Below are 22,500 nucleotides of genomic sequence, written 5' to 3' on the forward strand. Positions count from 1 at the left end.
GAGTCAAGGGATTACGACCATCCACCCCCCACGTCCACAACACCCTAGCAAAACCCTAACCTACTTAGTAGTACTAACTGTTTTTCTAGGGGCCAATTATGAAGGCATTTCCTAACACGGATAGAGGTCCAATCACTCTTGACAGATCTGAACAAATTTTCGTCAGTGTCTCGCAGTCAAGTGTGTCACAGTGGACAAACTCCCTTCCTCTCAACCACCCCTCCAAACACATAGACCCACACCTGTTCTACCCCCCCATACACACACACACACACACACACACACACACACACACACACACACACACACACACACACACACACACACACACACACACACACACACACACACACACACACACACAACCACTGGAACTAACGATTAGAGCAGAAATCAAGTTGAGGTCCCAGTGCCAAAACACGTATTATTATGTTTACAGCAGAATGAATAATTGATTATTGTATCGTTATATGGGAGTTTAATGATGTGTGATGCTCAGGTAGATGGCTCGCTGCAGTTGAGAACAATAATTAGGGTCTAATTCCATTCCTAATACAAACACACACACCCACATACACACACACTGCATCCCTTCCCTAATTAGCGTTATACTCCGACACTCTGAAAAGTTGCAACCCTTAGTTCCACTCCAGCAGAGGGTGTAAATGACACAGATCTCAATGGTGTATAATGCCTTCTGATCCCTCAAAGTTCCATGGTAAAATGAACACATTCAAAATAAGATTTATTTTATTATTTTAAAAAACAAAACACATTTCAGGTTATTTGATTTATGTTACACATAACTGACAATTATATGAGACATTCAAACAGAAAATTGTGAATTGTGGTAATTAAAATAACACATTCTCTGGCAGTGCTCTGTTTATGTGAATCTGATTAGATGTTGATCTTCCACATGAGCATGAAGCCCTGGTCCACGTAGACTGATAAGGCAGTGGCATCAGCTCCTAGAAGAAAACACACTATCAGTCCAAACTCATCTCTCATCACCACACTGATGATCACAAACAATGCATTACGTGGATGATTTAGTACACACACACACACACACACACACACACACACACACACACACACACACACACACACACACACACACACACACACACACACACACACACACACACACACACACACACACACACACACACACACACACACACACACACACACACACACACACAACATGTAAACAAACACAGGGACATGTAAACACACACACAGCATTTCAACACACACACAAGTCATGTAAACACACACACATGGCATGCAAACACACACACATGGACATGTAAACACACACACACACACACACACACACACACACACACACACACACACACACACACACACACACACACACACACACACACACACACACACACACACACACACACACATGGACATGTAAACACACACATACACACACACACAGTATGTAAACACACACATGGACATGTAAACACACACATACACACACACAGTATGTAAACACACACACACAGCATGTAAACACACACACAGTATGTAAACACACACAGTATGTAAACACAAACAGTATGTAAACACACACACACAGTATGTAAACACACACACACAGTATGTAAACACACACACACAGTATGTAAACACACACAAACAGTATGTAAACACACACACACAGTATGTAAACACACACACAGTATGTAAACACACACACAGTATGTAAACACACACACAGTATGTAAACACACACACAGTATGTAAACACAAATACAGTATGTAAACACAAACAGTATGTAAACACACACACAGTATGTAAACACACACAGCATGTAAACACACACATGGACAAGTAAACACACACATACACACACAGTATGTAAACACACACACAGTATGTAAACACACACACAGTATGTACACACACACAGTATGTAAACACACATACAGTATGTAAACACACACACAGTATGTAAACACACACACAGTATGTAAACACACACACAGCATGTAAACACACACACACAGCATGTAAACACACACACACAGTGTGTAAACACACAGTGTGTAAACACACACACGGTATGTAAACACACACACAGTATGTAAACACACATACAGCATGTAAACACACACACAGCATGTAAACACACACACAGTATGTAAACACACACACACACAGTATGTAAACACACACACACAACATGTAAACACACACACAGTATGTAAACACACACACAGCATGTAAACACACAAACAGCATGTAAACACACACACAGCATGTAAACACACACACAGTATGTAAACACACGCACAGCATGTAAACACAAACAGTATGTAAACACAGACACAGTATAAAAACACAAACAGTATGTAAACACACACACACAGTATGTAAACACACACACAGTATTTAAACACAAACACAGTATGTAAACACACACATACACACACATGGCATGTAAACACACGCACAGTATGTAAACACAAACAGTATGTAAACACAAACAGTATGTAAACACACACACACAGTATGTAAACACACACACAGTATGTAAACACAAACACACACACAGTATGTAAACATACAAACAGTATGTAAACACACACACACACAGTATGTAAACACACACACAGTATGTAAACACACACACAGCATGTAAACACACACATGGACATGTAAACACACACATACACACACAGTATGTAAACACACACACAGTATGTAAACACACACACAGTATGTAAACACACACACAGTATGTAAACACAAACACAGTATGTAAACACACACACACAGTATGTAAACACACACACACAGTATGTAAACACACACACAGTATGTAAACACACACACAGTATGTAAACACATACACAACATGTAAACACACACACACAGTATGTAAACACACACACAGTATGTAAACACACACACACAGTATGTAAACACACACACACAGTATGTAAACACACACACACAGTATGTAAACACACACAGTGTGTAAACACACAGTGTAAACACACACACGGTATGTAAACACACACACAGTATGTAAACACACACACAGTATGTAAACACACACACAGCATGTAAACACACACACAGCATGTAAACACACTCACAGTATGTAAACACACACACAGTATGTAAACACACACACACAACATGTAAGCACACACACACAGTATGTAAACACACACACAGTATGTAAACACACACACAGTATGTGAACACACACACAGTATGTAAACACACACACAGTATGTAAACACACACACAGTATGTAAACACACACACACAGTATGTAAACACACACACAGTATGTAAACACACACACAGTATGTAAACACACACACACAGTGTGTAAACACACAGTGTAAACACACACACGGTATGTAAACACACATACAGTATGTAAACACACATACAGCATGTAAACACACACACAGCATGTAAACACACACACAGTATGTAAACACACACACACACAGTATGTAAACACACACACACAACATGTAAACACACACACAGTATGTAAACACACACACAGCATGTAAACACACACACAGCATGTAAACACACACACAGTATGTAAACACACGCACAGCATGTAAACACAAACAGTATGTAAACACAGACACAGTATAAAAACACAAACAGTATGTAAACACACACACACATTATGTAAACACACACACAGTATGTAAACACAAACACAGTATGTAAACACACACATACACACACATGGCATGTAAACACACGCACAGTATGTAAACACAAACAGTATGTAAACACAAACAGTATGTAAACACACACACACACAGTATGTAAACACAAACACAATATGTAAACACACACACACACAGTATGTAAACAAACAAACAGTATGTAAACACACACACACAGTATGTAAACACACACACAGTATGTAAACACACACACAGCATGTAAACACACACATGGACATGTAAACACACACATACACACACAGTATGTAAACACACACACAGTATGTAAACACACACACAGCATGTAAACACACAGCATGTAAACACACTCACAGTATGTAAACACACACACAGTATGTAAACACACACACACAACATGTAAACACACACACACAGTATGTAAACACACACACAGTATGTAAACACACACACAGCATGTAAACACACACACAGTATGGCCTGGGCCCTAGGACCATGTCCCAGGACTACCTGACATGAGGACTCCTTGCTGTCCCCAGTCCACCTGGCCATGCTCCTGCTCCAGTTTCAACTGTTCTGCCTTACTATTATTCAACCATGCTGGTCATTTATGAACATTTGAACATCTTGGCCACGTTCTGTTATAATCACCCGTACAGCCGGAAACACACCCCACATATGCTCTCTCTAATTCTCTCTTTCTTTCTCTCTCTCGGAGGACCTGAGCCCTAGGACCGTGCCCCAGGACTACCTGACATGATGGCTCCTTGCTGTCCCCAGTCCACCTGACTGTGCTGCTGCTCCAGTTTCAACTGTTCTGCCTTATTATTATTTGACCATGCTGGTCATTTATGAACATTTGAACATCTTGGTCATGTTCTGTTATAATCTTTACCCGGCACAGCCAGAAGAGGACTGGCCACCCCACATAGCCCGGTTCCTCTCTAGGTTTCTTCCTAGGTTTTGGCCTTTCTAGGAGTTTTTCCTAGCCACCGTGCTTTTACACCTGCATTGTTTGCTGTTTGGGGTTTTAGGCTGGGTTTCTGTACAGCACTTTGAGATATCAGCTGACGTACAAGGGCTATAAAATACATTTGATTTGATTTGATTTGAGTATGTAAACACACGCACAGCATGTAAACACAAACAGTATGTAAACACAGACACAGTATGAAAACACAAACAGTATGTAAACACACACACACAGTATGTAAACACACACACAGTAAATAAACACAAACACAGTATGTAAACACACACATACACAAACATGGCATGTAAACACACACACAGTATGTAAACACAAACAGTATGTAAACACAAACAGTATGTAAACACACAAACACAGTATGTAAACACACACACAGTATGTAAACACACAAACAGTATGTAAACACACACACACACAGTATGTAAACACACACACAGTATGTAAACACACACACAGCATGTAAACACACACATGGACATGTAAACACACACACACACACACAGTATGTAAACACACACACAGTATGTAAACACACACACAGTATGTACACACACACAGTATGTAAACACACACACAGTATGTAAACACACACACACACAGTATGTAAACACACACACACAACATGTAAACACACACACAGTATGTAAACACACACACAGCATGTAAACACACACACAGCATGTAAACACACACACAGTATGTAAACACACGCACAGCATGTAAACACAAACAGTATGTAAACACAGACACAGTATAAAAACACAAACAGTATGTAAACACACACACACATTATGTAAACACACACACAGTATGTAAACACAAACACAGTATGTAAACACACACATACACACACATGGCATGTAAACACACGCACAGTATGTAAACACAAACAGTATGTAAACACAAACAGTATGTAAACACACACACACAGTATGTAAACACAAACACAATATGTAAACACACACACACACAGTATGTAAACACACAAACAGTATGTAAACACACACACAGTATGTAAACACACACACAGCATGTAAACACACACACACAGACATGTAAACACACACATACACACACAGTATGTAAACACACACACAGTATGTAAACACACACACAGCATGTAAACACACAGCATGTAAACACACTCACAGTATGGCCTGGGCCCTAACCATGTCCCAGGACTACCTGACATGAGGACACAGTCCACCTGGCCATGCTCCTGCTCCAGTTTCAACTGTTCTGCCTTACTATTATTCAACCATGCTGGTCATTTATGAACATTTGAACATCTTGGCCACGTTCTGTTATAACACACACAGCCGGAAGAGGAAACACCCCACATATGCTCTCTCTAATTCTCTCAGGACCTGAGCCCTAGGACCGTGCCCCAGGACTACCTGACATGATGGCTCCTTGCTGTCCCCAGTCCACCTGACTGTGCTGCTGCTCCAGTTTCAACTGTTCTGCCTTATTAATTTGACCATGCTGGTCATTTATGAACATTTGAACATCTTGGTCATGTTCTGTTATAATCTTTACACGGCACAGCCAGAAGAGGACACCACCCCACATAGCCCGGTTCCTCTCTAGGTTTCTTCCTAGGTTTTGGCCTTTCTAGGGAGTTTTTCAGCCACCGTGCTTTTACACCTGCATTGTTTGCTGTTTGGGGTTTTAGGCTGGGTTTCTGTACAGCACAGATATCAGCTGACGTACAAGGGCTATATAAATAAATTTGATTTGATTTGATTTGAGTATGTAAACACACGCACAGCATGTAAACACAAACAGTATGTAAACACAGACACAGTATGAAAACACAAACAGTATGTAAACACACACACACAGTATGTAAACACACACACAGTAAATAAACACAAACACAGTATGTAAACACACACATACACAAACATGGCATGTAAACACACACACAGTATGTAAACACAAACAGTATGTAAACACAAACAGTATGTAAACACACAAACACAGTATGTAAACACACACACAGTATGTAAACACACACACACAGTATGTAAACACACACACAGTATGTAAACACACACACAGTATGTAAACACATACACAACATGTAAACACACACACAGTATGTAAACACACACACACAGTATGTAAACACACACACACAGTATGTAAACACACACAGTGTGTAAACACACACACGGTATGTAAACACACACACAGCATGTAAACACACACACAGTATGTAAACACACGCACAGCATGTAAACACAAACAGTATGTAAACACAGACACAGTATAAAAACACAAACAGTATGTAAACACACACACACATTATGTAAACACACACACAGTATGTAAACACAAACACAGTATGTAAACACACACATACACACACATGGCATGTAAACACACGCACAGTATGTAAACACAAACAGTATGTAAACACAAACAGTATGTAAACACACACACACAGTATGTAAACACAAACACAATATGTAAACACACACACACACAGTATGTAAACACACAAACAGTATGTAAACACACACACACAGTATGTAAACACACACACAGTATGTAAACACACACACAGCATGTAAACACACACATGGACATGTAAACACACACATACACACACAGTATGTAAACACACACACAGTATGTAAACACACACACAGCATGTAAACACACAGCATGTAAACACACTCACAGTATGTAAACACACACACAGTATGTAAACACACACACACAACATGTAAACACACACACACAGTATGTAAACACACACACAGTATGTAAACACACACACAGCATGTAAACACACACACAGTATGGCCTGGGCCCTAGGACCATGTCCCAGGACTACCTGACATGAGGACTCCTTGCTGTCCCCAGTCCACCTGGCCATGCTCCTGCTCCAGTTTCAACTGTTCTGCCTTACTATTATTCAACCATGCTGGTCATTTATGAACATTTGAACATCTTGGCCACGTTCTGTTATAATCTCCACACAGCCGGAAGAGGACTGGCCACCCCACATATGCTCTCTCTAATTCACAGGACCTGAGCCCTAGGACCGTGCCCCAGGAACCTGACATGATGGCTCACAGTCCACCTGACTGTGCTGCTGCTCCAGTTTCAACTGTTCTGCCTTATTATTATTTGACCATGCTGGTCATTTATGAACATTTGAACATCTTGGTCATGTTCTGTTATAAACCCGGCACAGCCAGAAGAGGACTGGCCACCCCACATAGCCCGGTTCCTCTCTAGGTTTCTTCCTAGGTTTTGGCCTTTCTAAGTTTTTCCTAGCCACCGTGCTTTTACACCTGCATTGTTTGCTGTTTGGGGTTTTAGGCTGGGTTTCTGTACAGCACTTTGAGATATCAGCTGACGTACGAAGGGCTATATAAATAAATTTGATTTGATTTGATTTGAGTATGTAAACACACGCACAGCATGTAAACACAAACAGTATGTAAACACAGACACAGTATGAAAACACAAACAGTATGTAAACACACACACACAGTATGTAAACACACACACAGTAAATAAACACAAACACAGTATGTAAACACACACATACACAAACATGGCATGTAAACACACACACAGTATGTAAACACAAACAGTATGTAAACACAAACAGTATGTAAACACACAAACACAGTATGTAAACACACACACAGTATGTAAACACACAAACAGTATGTAAACACACACACACACAGTATGTAAACACACACACAGTATGTAAACACACACACAGCATGTAAACACACACATGGACATGTAAACACACACATACACACACAGTATGTAAACACACACACAGTATGTAAACACACACACAGTATGTACACACACACAGTATGTAAACACACACACAGTATGTAAACACACACACAGTATGTAAACACACACACAGTATGTAAACACACAAACACAGTATGTAAACACACAAACACAGTATGTAAACACACACACAGTATGTAAACACACACACACAGTATGTAAACACACACACACACAGTATGTAAACACACACACAGTATGTAAACACATACACAACATGTAAACACACACACAGTATGTAAACACACACACACAGTATGTAAACACACACACACAGTATGTAAACACACACAGTGTGTAAACACACACACGGTATGTAAACACACACACAGTATGTAAACACACACACAGCATGTAAACACACACACAGTATGTAAACACGCACACAGTATTTAAACACACACACACAACATGTAAACACACACACACACAGTATGTAAACACACACACAGCATCTAAACACACACACAGCATCTAAACACACACACAGTATGTAAACACACACACAGTATGTAAACACACACACAGCATGTAAACACACACACAGCATCTAAACACACACACAGCATCTAAACACACACACACAGCATGTAAACACACACACAGTATGTAAACACACACACGGCATGTAAACACACACACAGTATGTAAACACACACACAGCATCTAAACACACACACAGCATCTAAACACACACACACACACAGTATGTAAACACACACACAGTATGTAAACACACACACAGTATGTAAACACACACACGGCATGTAAACACACACACACAACATGATCAGAACTCTGAGAACTCACTTGACATACTAACAAAATAGTCATTTTCACCATTCCTGTTTCGGGAAAGCAAATGTGAAAATGGGTAGATAGTGGAGATGCAAACCCTTCAGATATAATATGTATCATAGTGATTACAGACTATGATTATAGTTCCATGGAATCTGAGCTTGAAACCTGTAGATTCCACAGAAAAATATAATTCACTATGATTAGAGCTTCCCTGCAAAACAGCACCGCACACATACATAGGAGTGTTTGTGTGTGCACGTGTGTGTGTGTGTGTGTGTGTGTGTGTGTGTGTGTGTGTGTGTGTGTGTGTGTGTGTGTGTGTGTGTGTGTGTGTGTGTGTGTGTGTGTGTGTGTGTGTGTGTGTGTGTGTGTGTGTGTGTGTGTGTGTGTGTGTGTGTGTGTGTGTGTGTGTGTGTGTGTTTGTGAGTGCGTGTGTGTAGCAGTGACAACATAACACTAACATTGTAAAGAGAGATGGAACAGCCTGTTATTTGAACTTGTTAGGAGGAGATGAATGAATGGGCTGCTGCTGCAAATACCATTTATTCAAATGCTTGCCTACTGTATCTCTCTGAGTCTGTGCCTGTCAGTCTCTTATGTTCCCTCTCAAATTATTATTAATGGAGTGTGTCGCTATCGGTTACAAGGTGTTGAATACAGTATACCTCCATATAAAGACTCTTTATCACAGGGTAAATGAGGACACAGACAAAATGTCATCTTCCAAACGTGTCCTCTAACCATCCGTTCCCTCTGCCCTCGGTGATTATCTTACTACTGCCATCCATCTCCTCTGCTGTCGATTAGTATTGTCTTACACTTCCTGTACTCTCTGGGCAACATCCTCTGGCTGTTCCTCCTGGTCGTAGCTCATGTTTATGACAAAGGAACCACAAGGTGACCTCCCTGGTTACAGCTATTAGATGATGAGTCATGGCAGACATCTTGTTCTGGCAGATGATCACCCATCCACTAGCAGACACTGTGGAGAGTTGAAGCTCGCATCCGCTACAAGACCATGGTGCTTGCCTACGGAGCTGTGAGGGGAACGGCACCTCAGTACCTCCAGGCTCTGATCAGGCCCTACACCCAAACAAGGGCACTGCGTTCATCCACCTCTGGCCTGCTCGCCTCCCTACCACTGAGGAAGTACAGCTCCCGCTCAGCCCAGTCAAAACTGTTCGCTGCTCTGGCCCCCCAATGGTGGAACAAACTCCCTCACGACGCCAGGACAGCGGAGTCAATCACCACCTTCTGGAGACACCTGAAACCCCACCTCTTTAAGGATTACCTAGGATAGGATAAGTATTCCCCCCCCCCTTTAAGATTTAGATGCACTATCGTAAAGTGACTGTTCCACTGGATGTCATAAGGTGAATGCACCAATTTGTAAGTCGCTCTGGATAAGAGCGTCTGCTAAATGACTTAAATGTAATGTAAATGTGAAGAGGGGTGGGTCCAATTCTAAGCCTACAGTCTCTTCACTGCTGTAAGAAAGCCAGTGGCATAATGTGCTTGGCCCAAAGCCAAAGACTTACTGGGGGGTAGAATAGATCTCTGAGAAGACATGCTCTTCTTTATCAGCTCTGCATCTTTACAAATATTTTTAAACTGTCTTATATAGACAATCCCGCCCTTACAAGAGGAAAGCCCCAAAAATGTTTCAAAGACTCCAGTCACCCAAGTCATAGACTGTTCTCTCTACTACCGCACGGCAAACGGTACCAGAGCGCCAAGACTAGGACCAAAAGGCTCCTTAATAGCTTCTACCCCCTGTCCATAAGACTGCTGAACAATTAATCAAATGGCCACCCGGGCTATTTACATTGACCCCCCCCCTCTGTTTTTACACTGCTCCTACTCGTTGTTTATTATCACTTTACAAATGACCTCAACTAACCTGTACCCCCGCACATTCACCAGGTACAGTGACGCCCTGTATATAGCCTCATTATTGTTATGTCATTTTCTTTTGTTACTTTTTTTATTTATCTAGTAAATATTTTCTTAACTCTATTCCCTTGAAGTGCATTTATGGTGAAGTGCTTTTAAGTAAGCATTCTCACGGTAAGGTACATTGTATTCGGTGCATTTTATTTGAACCTTACCCATGTCTACTGAAAATAATATTTGTTTGTTCTGAGTGTGTTCTGATGTGTGGTGGTGGGGTTTGGTATGTTTTGGAGTGGTTTGTTGTGGTGTGTTTTGGTGTGGTGTGGTGTGTTTTGGTGTGGTGTGGTATGTTTTGGAGTGGTTTGTTGTGGTGTGTTTTGGTGTGGTGTGGTGTGTTTTGGAGTGGTTTGTTGTGGTGTGTTTTGGTGTGGTGTGGTGTTTTGGTGTGGTGTGGTATGTTTTGGAGTGGTGTGTTTTCATGTGGTGTGGTGTATTTTAGTGTGGGGTGGTGTGTTTTGGTGTGGTGTTTTGTGGTTTATTTTCGAGTTGTGTGTTGTGGTGTGTTTTGGTGTGGTGTGTTATGTTTTGGTGTGGTGTGTTTTGGTGTGGTGTGGTGTGGTGTGGTGTGGTGTGTTGTGGTGTGGTGTGTTGTGTTGTGTTGTGTTGTGTTTTGGTGTGGTGTGGTGTGGTGTGTGTGTTGTGTTGTATTTTGGTGTGGTGTGGTGTGGTGTGGTGTGGTGTGGTGAGGTGAGGTGAGGTGAGGTGTGGTGAGGTGTGGTGTGGTGTGGTGTGGTGTATGCCTCACCTCAGTGTTGGTGTGGCTTTGTGGTGTTCTTGTTCACTGTTTCTAAGCCATCTAGTATTGTCACTTTTGTGATGGGAATGGCCCCTTCACCACACCTCCCCCCACCTCCACCACACCTTCACCTCACCGCCCCCATACCTTCACCACACTCGGGTTCAGCCTCCCCACAACTTCACCACACCCAGATTCAGCCTCCCCACATTTCCCCTACACCTCCTCCACATTTCCCCCACACCTCCGTTACACCTCCACTACACCTCATCCATACCTCCCCTACACCTCCTCCACATCTCCCCTACACATCTCCCCTACACCTCCACTATACCTCCCCTATATCTCCCCTACACCTCCTCCACATCTCCCCTACACCTCCTCCACATCTCCCCTACACCTCCACTATACCTCCTCTATATCTCCCCTACACCTCCTCCACACCTCCCCTACACCTCCACATCTCCCCTACACCTCCACTACACCTCATCCACATCTCCCCTACCCCTCCCCTACACCTCCACATCTCCCCTACACCTCATCCACATTTCCCCTACTCTCCAAAACAACTCCACTATACCTCACATCTCCCCTACACCTCCACTACACCTCCTCCACACCTCCACATTACACCTCCTCCACATTCCACTACACCTCCTCCACACCTCCCATACACCTCCTCTACACCTCCTCCACATCTCCCCTACACCTCCACACACCTCATCCACATCTCCCCTACCCCTCCCCTACACCTCCACATCTCCCTACACCTCCACTACACCTCATCCACATCTCCCCTACCCCTCCCCTACACCTCCACATCTCCCCTACACCTCATCCACATTTCCCCCTACTCTCCAAAACAACTCCACTATACCTCACATCTCCCCTACACCTCCACTACACCTCCTCCACACCTCCACATTACACCTCCTCCACATTCCACTACACCTCCTTCACACCTCCCATACACCTCCTCTACACCTCCTCCACATCTCTCCTACACCTCCTCCACATCTCCTCCACATCTCCTCCACATCTCCTCCACATCTCCACTACACCTCCTCCACATCTCCCCTACACCTCCTACATCTCCTCCACATTTTCACTACACCTCCCCTACATCTCCACTACACCTCCCCTACACCTCCTCCACATCTCCACTACACCTCCTCCACATCTCCCCTACAACTCCTCCACATCTCCCCTACAAGTCCTCCACACCTCCCCTACAACTCCTCCACACCTCCCCTACAACTCCTCCACATCTCCCCTACAACTCCTCCACATCTCCCCTACAACTCCTCCACACCTCCCCTACAACTCCTCCACATCTCCCCTACAACTCCTCCACATCTCCCCTACAACTCCTCCACATCTCCCCTACAACTCCTCCACACCTCCCCTACAACTCCTCCACATCTCCCCTACAACTCCTCCACATCTCCCCTACAACTCCTCCACACCTCCCCTACAACTCCTCCACATCTCCCCTACGCCTCATCCACATCTCCCCTACAACTCCTCCACATCTCCCCTACCCCTCATCCACATTTTCCCTACTCTCCAATACACCTCCACTACACCTCACATCTCCCCTACACCTCCACCTCACCTCCTCCACACCTCCACATTACACCTCCTCCACATTCCACTACACCTCCTCCACACCTCCCCTACACCTCCTCCACATTCCACTACAACTCCTCCACACCTCCCCTACACCTCCCCTACACCTCCTCCACATCAACCCTACATCTCCCCTACACCCCCCCTACACCTCCCCTACACCTCCACTACACCTCCTCCACACCTCCCCTACACCTCCTCCACCTCCTCCACATCTCCACTCCATCTCCCCTACACCTCCTCCACATCTCCACTACACCTCACCTCACGCCACACCCAGGGTCAGCCTCTCATCCACCAGGAGACCATTGAACAGCATATGGCAGGTCAGTGTGCTGGGGTGATAGTAGGACCAGGGAGAAAGATCAAAAGGAGAAAAAGGACAAAGAGCAAATGTAAACAGTATATCATGATAATTGATAGTAAATGTAAACAGTATATCATGATAATTGATAGTAAATGTAAACTGTATATCATGATAATTGATAGTAAATGTAAACAGTATATCATGATAATTGATAGTAAATGTAAACAGTATATCATGATAATTGATAGTAAATGTTAACAGTATATCATGATAATTGATAGTAAATGTAAACTGTATATCATGATAATTGATAGTAAATGTAAACTGTATATCATGATAATTGATAGTAAATGTAAACTGTATATCATGATAATTGATAGTAAATGTTAACAGTATATCATGATAATTGATAGTAAATGTAAACTGTATATCATGATAATTGATAGTAAATGTAAACTGTATATCATGATAATTGATAGTAAATGTAAACTGTATATCATGATAATTGATAGTAAATGTAAACTGTATATCATGATAATTGATAGTAAATGTAAACAGTATATCATGATAATTGATAGTAAATGTAAACTGTATATCATGATAATTGATAGTAAATGTAAACAGTATATCATGATAATTGATAGTAAATGTAAACAGTATATCATGATAATTGATAGTAAATGTAAACTGTATATCATGATAATTGATAGTAAATGTAAACTGTATATCATGATAATTGATAGTAAATGTAAACTGTATATCATGATAATTGATAGTAAATGTAAACTGTATATCATGATAATTGATAGTAAATGTAAACTGTATATCATGATAATTGATAGTAAATGTAAACTGTATATCATGATAATTGATAGTAAATGTAAACTGTATATCATGATAATTGATAGTAAATGTAAACAGTATATCATGATAATTGATAGTAAATGTAAACTGTATATCATGATAATTGATAGTAAATGTAAACAGTATATCATGATAATTGATAGTAAATGTAAACTGTATATCATGATAATTGATAGTAAATGTAAACAGTATATCATGATAATTGATAGTAAATGTAAACTGTATATCATGATAATTGATAGTAAATGTAAACTGTATATCATGATAATTGATAGTAAATGTAAACTGTATATCATGATAATTGATAGTAAATGTTAACAGTATATCATGATAATTGATATTAAATGTTAACAGTATATCATGATAATTGATAGTAAATGTTAACAGTATATCATGATAATTGATAGTAAATGTTAACAGTATATCATGATAATTGATAGTAAATGTTAACAGTATATCATGATAATTGATAGTAAATGTTAACAGTATATCATGATAATTGATAGTAAATGTTAACAGTATATCATGATAATTGATAGTAAATGTTAACAGTGTATGATCATAATTGATAGTAAATGTAAACAGTATATCATGATAATTGATAGTAAATGTTAACAGTATATCATGATAATTGATAGTAAATGTTAACAGTGTATGATCATAATTGATAGTAAAGGTAAACAGTTGTATTTAAACCAATGTAACAACAGCACTATTACAGACCATGCACTCTACTCCAAAGTAGACACCTCTTTAAAGGGTAATACTACACTACCACTGTCACGACTCCTACAGAAGGTGGCTCCCCTTCCTGTTCAGGTGGCACTCGGCGGTCGTCGTCACCGGCCTACTAGCTGCCACATCCCTTTTCCCCTTTCTGTTTATTGGTTTCACCTGTTTGTGTTTTAGGCTGGTTAGTCGGGCTTTATTTACCAGTGACCCACCTGCTCTTTGTGTGGGATTGTTTTGTGTAACTTGTGTGCACGTCTGTGGGTTACGTGTTTCCCATTTCGTGGGTTTTGCTGGACTGTTTAAGTCCCCGTGTTTAGGGCATTTGTTTTGTTGTGCGTTACAACCACCCCTTCTACAACCTACTTACCAAGACACACAGAAAGACACACATGCCAACCCATTGACCTATGAACTCTCCATGGCTGGACTGATAAACAATTGGAGAGGAGTTGAGCTCATGGCTGTGTTCTGGTCCATTCTGGCTCCATTCTGGCCATGTTTATAATTTTCAGGATTATTTGTGGGTTTAAATCACCAGAAGGAGCTGCTCAGTGCTGTGGCTGTTCTGATTAACTAGCTCCTGCAAACAGGGCTCACTCACACACATATCCATCCAACGTCCATATTACCCAGCACTGTCCTCACTGCCTGATTCCTCCTCCCACATCTGACTGTGGAAAATGGACCAGACACACACACACACACACACACACACACACACACACACACACACACACACACACACACACACACACACACACACACACACACACACACACACACACACACACACACACACACACACACACACACACACACACACACACACACACACACACACACACACACACACACACACAGGCTCAGTCTTATCAGTGAAATTGTTTTGGAATGGGGCTGATGGCAGGCAGAGGACAGCCACAGATGTTTGGCTACCAAAGTGTGTGTGTGAGTGTGTGAGTGTGATCCCCATTGGTCCAGGCAATGACTGAGTTTCTGCCTATCACAAATAAAACAGAAACCCCTGGTTAGTAAACAGTGGTTTCTGGTTGAACCCAAAGCAAGACTTGAACATTAAGGCTTGACATGCATAAAAGAGTGAGTGATGGAGAGCATGAGACAGGGTTATTACAGTAACACTTCCTGTCACTCCTCTTCTCTATTATATAACACAACCACCCTCACAACCTATCACAGGAGAGCAGCTCTCAAACCACTTCAAATACACTCCACCATGTCAGAGACAGACACTGTGTGTGTGTGTGTGTCTGTACATGTATTCGTGTGATGTATCTACTCGCCGATCCCTTCCACATCATCCCAGAACAGGGAACGTCGCGAAGTTCCATTGTCGCTCAGGGCAACGATCAGCCCTAGAAGATTCTTCATACTGGGAGAGGGGGGTGAGTGACAATCAGTAAGAGGGAACGAGAGCGAGAGAGAAGTGAGGAGGGTGGAAAGGAGAAAGAGAGAGAGAGAGAGGGTGGGTGGGTTGAAAGGGGTAGAGAGAGAGAGAGAGAGAGAGAGAGAGAGAGAGAGAGAGAGAGAGAGAGAGAGAGAGAGAGAGAGAGAGAGAGAGAGAGAGAGAGAGAGAGAGAGAGAGAGAGAGAGAGTGGGTGGGTGGGTGGGTGGGTGGGTGGGTGGGTGGGTGGGTGGGTGGGTGGGTGGGTGGGGGTGGGTGGGAGGGTGGGTGGGTGGGTGGGAGGGTGGGTTGAAAGGGGTAGAGAGGGAGAGATAGATAGAGAGGGTGGGTGGGTTGAAAGGGGTAGAGAGAGAGAGGGTGGGTGGGAGGGTGGGGGTGGGTTGAAAGGGGTAGAGAGAGAGAGAGAGAGAGAGAGAGAGAGAGAGAGAGAGAGAGAGAGAGAGAGAGAGAGAGAGAGAGAGAGAGAGAGTGGGTGGGAGGGTGGGAGGGTTGAAAGGGGTAGAGGGGGAGAAAGAGACAGATACATATAAAGAAGCTGATTGCAGACTGCTGAAGGACAATGACAAGTGTATGTCAACTGCAGTGCATTGTGGGGGTTTATTTATACCTATTTCTAAGGACAGACATTAATATTCATGCTGCTGTGAGTTACATCTGATCCCTCACCATTGTCTCCCTCCCTCCGCAATGAATATCACATCGAAAACACACACACACACACACACACACACACACACACACACACACACACACACACACACACACACACACACACACACACACACACACACACACACACACACACACACACACACACACACACACACACACACACACACCTACCTATAGTGTGTTTTTTTTCTCAGGTTTCTGCAAGGGAGGATGTATACTCTACTTACAAGGAAGTTGATGTAGTGGAGAGGTATTGGCATGGTTACCATCTGGCCCCTTACAACAACAGCCTTAGCTGGGACAGAAAATGACAATAAAATAAATAATGAATATGAATACAGCAGACATCCACATTTATTATAAATGTATTTTTAACATCAATTTATATGTTTTCAATAATTACAATATGTGTTTTTTGGCACCTCACTGTGTGGAACTCATACCAGAGGTTTTCTGGGATGTAGCCCTCTACATCTCTGGCCCCCTGTCAATCAAATATGGTCAAACAACACTTCAGAAAGATCCAGACTTATGACATATCAGAACATTAAGCGTAATGTTTGAAAGAACATTGAAGTCCTGGTTGAAGTCGGAAGTTTACATACACTTTTAGAGTCATTAAAACGCGTTTTTCAACCAATCCACACATTTCTTGTTAACAAACTATAGTTTTGGCAATTTGGTGAGGACATCTACTTTGTGTATGACACAAGTAATGTTTTTGTATACAGTTGAAGTCTAAAGTTTACATACAACTTAGCCAAATACATTTCAACTCAGTTTTTCACAATTCCTGAAATTTAATCCAAGTAAACATTCCCTGTTTTAGGTCAGTTAGGACCATCACATTATTTTAAGAATGTGAAATATCAGAATAATAGTAGAGAGAATGATTTATTTCAGCTTTTATTTCTTTCATCACATTCCCAGGGTGTCAGATGTTTACATTCACTCAATTAGTATTTGGTAGCATTGGTTTAAATTGTTTAGCTTGGGTCAAACATTTTGGGCAGCCTTCCACAAGCTTCCAACAATAAGTTGGGTGAATTTTGGCCCATTCCTCCTGACAGAGCTGGTGTAACTGAGTCAGAATTGTAGGCCTCCTTGCTCGCACACGGCTTTTCAGTTTTGCCCACAAATTTTCAATAGGAAAGAGGTCAGGGCTTTGTGATGGCCACTCCAATACCTTAACTTAAGCCACTTAAGAAAACTCTTGGAATTCTCCTAAAACCAGCTTCACCTGGAATGATTTTCCAACAGCCTTGAAGGAGTTCCCACATATCCTGAGCAATTGTTGGCATGTTTTCCTTCACTTTGCAGTCCAACTCAGCCCAAACCATCTTAATTGGTTTGAGTTCGGGTGATTGTGGAGGACAGGTCATCTGATGCAGCTGTTCATCACTCTCCCTTTGGTCAAATAGCCCTTACACAGCCTGGAGGTGTGTTTTGTGTCATTGTTCAGAAGGGAAGGCATATCGCTGCAGAATGCTGTGGTAGCCATGCTGGTTAAGTGTGCCTTGAATTCTAAATACATCACTAGTGTTAGCAGCAAAGCACCCCCACACCATCACACCTCCTCCTCCATGCTTCACGGTGGGAACCACACATGCCGAGATCATCCGTTCACCTATTGTGCATCTCACAAAGACCAAAACATCTCAAATTTGGACTCATCGGACTAAAGGACAAATTAGCACCAATCTAATGTCCATTGTTCGTTTTTCTTGGCCCAATCAAGTCTATTCTTCTTATCGGTGTCCTTTAGGAGTGGTTTCTTCGCAGCAAATCGATCATGAAGGCATGATTGAGGCAGTCTCCTCTGAACAGTTAATGTTGAGATGTGTCTGTTACCTGAACTCTGTGAAGCATTTAGTTGGCCTGCAATAATAATAATAATATATGCCATTTAGCAGACGCTTTTATCCAAAGCGACTTACAGTCATGTGTGCATACATTCTACGTATGGGTGGTCCCGGGGATCGAACCCACTACCCTGGCGTTACAAGCGCCATGCTCTACCAACTGAGCTACAGAAAGACCAATCTGAGGTGCAGTTTATTCTACCCTCTGCAGCATAGGTAACTCTGGGTCTTCCTTTTCTTATGGCGGTCCTCATGAGAGCCAGTTTCATCATAGCACTTGTTGGTTTTTACGACTGCACTTGAAGAAAGTTTTTCCGCATTGACTGACCTTCATGTCTTAAAGTAATGATGGACATTTATCTTTGCTTATTTGAGCTGTTCTTGCCATAATATGGACTTGGTCTTTTACCAAATAGGGCTCTCTTCTGTATACCAACCCTACCTTGTCACAACACAACTGATTGGCTCAAACTTATTGAGAAGGAAAGAAATTCAACAAATTAACTTTTACAAGGCACACATGTTAATTGAAATGCATTCCAGGTGACTACTTCATGGTTGAGAGAATGTGAGTGTGAAAAGCTGTCATCAAGGGTGGCTACTTTGAAGAATCTCAAATATTAAATATATTTTGTTGATCACTTCTTTGGTTTCTACATGATTCCATATTTGTTATTTCATAGTTATGAGGTCTTCACTATTATTCTACAATGTAGAAAATAGTAGAAATCAAGAAAAACATTTGAATGAGTAGGTGTGTCCAACGCTTTGACTGGTACTGTATACCTACCTTCATTTTGCGGGAACCCAGGAAGAGTAGCTGCATGAGCAGATAATGGGGATCTATAAGACAAATTAAATACACAAGATGCAAGTGCAGGAGGAAACAAGACTCTTTGATACAGTCCAGCTGAGGATTGTGGGTAAAGCCAGCTGTGAGGCTGACAGAGGGCAGAGGACAGCTGTGGCCTACAGGACCCAGCCATTGGTGGGAGTGGAGAGAGAGAGAGGGAGCAAGCGAGGGAGATAGGAGAGAGAGCAGTAGGGAGGCTGAGGGAGGGAGAGTTAGTGATTGAGTCTCAAAGAGAAGCTGTGGGTTGTGAACTATGTCAGATGCAGTTAGTTTGTCAAAGTCTACACTGTACTGTAATCTCTATCCACATTATTGACATTATTAGCTTCACTGGTGCTACCTGGCCTGGTTCCATTTTGACATTATCTTGTGACCTAGAGCATTTAAGATGATCACATTCTGGGAGGATTTACAAAATTATAATTATCTTGCGACTCACGAGTTCTTCTCCTCTCCTCTCCTCTCCTCTCCTCTCCTCTCCTCTCCTCTCCTCTCCTCTCCTCTCCTCTCCTCTCCTCTCCTCTCCTCTCCTCTCCTCTCCTCTCCTCTCCTCTCCTCTCCTCTCCTCTCCTCTCCTCTCCTACACATTCATTCTTCCCCTACTGCCTTTTACCCAAACCTATGCCTCTTCAGCTACCAAGAGGATGGCTGCTGTGATCGGTAATTACGTATTGTGTTCCAACCACTTTAACTCTGGGCATGGGTGTCTCTGTGTGTGGAGACAGCAGACTGTAAGAATGTTATGTTAAAGATGTTCAGTCCAACTAAACAGACGTCTTCAGTTAAATGAGACATCAAATTAGCTTTTACTTTTCTTCAATACTGGAATATTGCATGGTTATCAAACTAAAGAGAAGAGAAAATGACTGAGAGGAGAGAAAATAACCAAGGAGGAGAGAAAATAACCGAGGAGGAGAGAAAATAACCAAAGAGGAGAGAAAATAACCGAGGAGGAGAGAAAATAACTGAGGAGGAGAGAAAATAACTGAGGAGGAGAGAAAATAACTGAAGAGTAGAAAAAATAACTGAAGAGGAGAGAAAATAACCGAGGAGGAGAGAAAATAACCAAGGAGGAGAGAAAATAAATGAGGACAGAAAATAACCGAGGAGGAGAGAAAATAACTGAGGAGGAGAGAAAATAAATGAGGAGGACAGAAAATAACTGAAGAGGAGAGAAAATAACTGAAGAGGAGAGAAAATAACTGAAGAGGAGAGAAAAGAAAGGAGAGAGAGAGATGAGGGTGGATTCATTTATTTCACCTTTATTTAACCAGGTAGGCCAGTTGAGAACAAGTTCTCATATACATCTGCAACCTGGCCAAGATAAAGCAAAGCAGTGTGACACAAACAACAACACAGAGTTACACATGAAATAAACAAACATAGTCAATAACACAATAGAAAAATGTCTACATACAGTGTGTGCAAATTGCGTAAGGAGGTAAGGCAATACATAGGCCATAGTAGCGAAATATTTACAATTTAGCAAATTAACACCAGAGTGATAGATGTGCAGATGATGTGCAAGTAGAAATACTGCTGTGGAAAAGAGCAAAAAAGTAAATAGAAACAATATGTGGATGAGGTAGGTAGTTGGATGGGCTATTAACAGATGGGCTGTGTACAGCTGCAGCGATCGGTAAGCTGCTCAGATAGCTGATGCTTAAAGTTAGTGAGGGAGATATGCCTACAACTTCAGCGATTTTTTCCATTTGTTCCAGTCATTGGCAGCAGAGAACTGTAAGGAAAGGCGGCCAAAGGAAGTGTTGGCTTTGGGGATGACCCGCGAGATATACCTTCTGGAGCGGGTGCTACGGGTGAGTGTTGTTATGCTGACCAGTGAGCTGAGAGAAGGGGAAGCTTTACCAAGTAAAGACTTATAGATGACCTGGAGCCAGTGGATCTGGTGACGAATATGTAGCGAGGGCCAGCCGACGAGAGCATACAAATCGCAATGGTGTGTAGTATATGGGGCTTTGTGACAAAATGGATGGCACTGTGATAGACTGCATCCAGTTTGCTGAGCAGAGTGTTGGAGGCTATTTTGTAAATGACATCGCCGAAGTCGAGGATTAGTAGGATAGTCAGTTTTACGAGGGTATGTTTGGCAGCGTGTGAAGGAGGCT

At 42.1% G+C, this 22,500-nt stretch overlaps 1 long non-coding RNA gene across 2 annotated transcripts; it reads right to left on the reverse strand.

The window, feature by feature from the left end:
* Positions 1-784: 784 nt before the first annotated feature.
* LOC123994262 lies at positions 785-20,859 on the reverse strand. Of its 2 annotated transcripts, XR_006831611.1 has the most exons (6): positions 20,312-20,859; positions 18,082-18,143; positions 17,887-17,954; positions 16,839-16,954; positions 13,926-13,996; positions 785-971 (listed from the first exon to the last, which is right to left on the reverse strand). It is a non-coding gene; the product is annotated as an uncharacterized LOC123994262 (long non-coding RNA). The 2 variants fall into 2 exon arrangements; XR_006831610.1 differs by lacking the exon at positions 20,312-20,859 and having other exon boundaries at positions 18,063-18,284.
* Between the last annotated feature and the right edge of the window lie 1,641 nt (positions 20,860-22,500).

Source organism: Oncorhynchus gorbuscha, linkage group LG13, assembly GCF_021184085.1.
Source record: "Oncorhynchus gorbuscha isolate QuinsamMale2020 ecotype Even-year linkage group LG13, OgorEven_v1.0, whole genome shotgun sequence".
In the NCBI taxonomy this organism is placed as follows: Eukaryota; Metazoa; Chordata; class Actinopteri; order Salmoniformes; family Salmonidae; genus Oncorhynchus; species Oncorhynchus gorbuscha.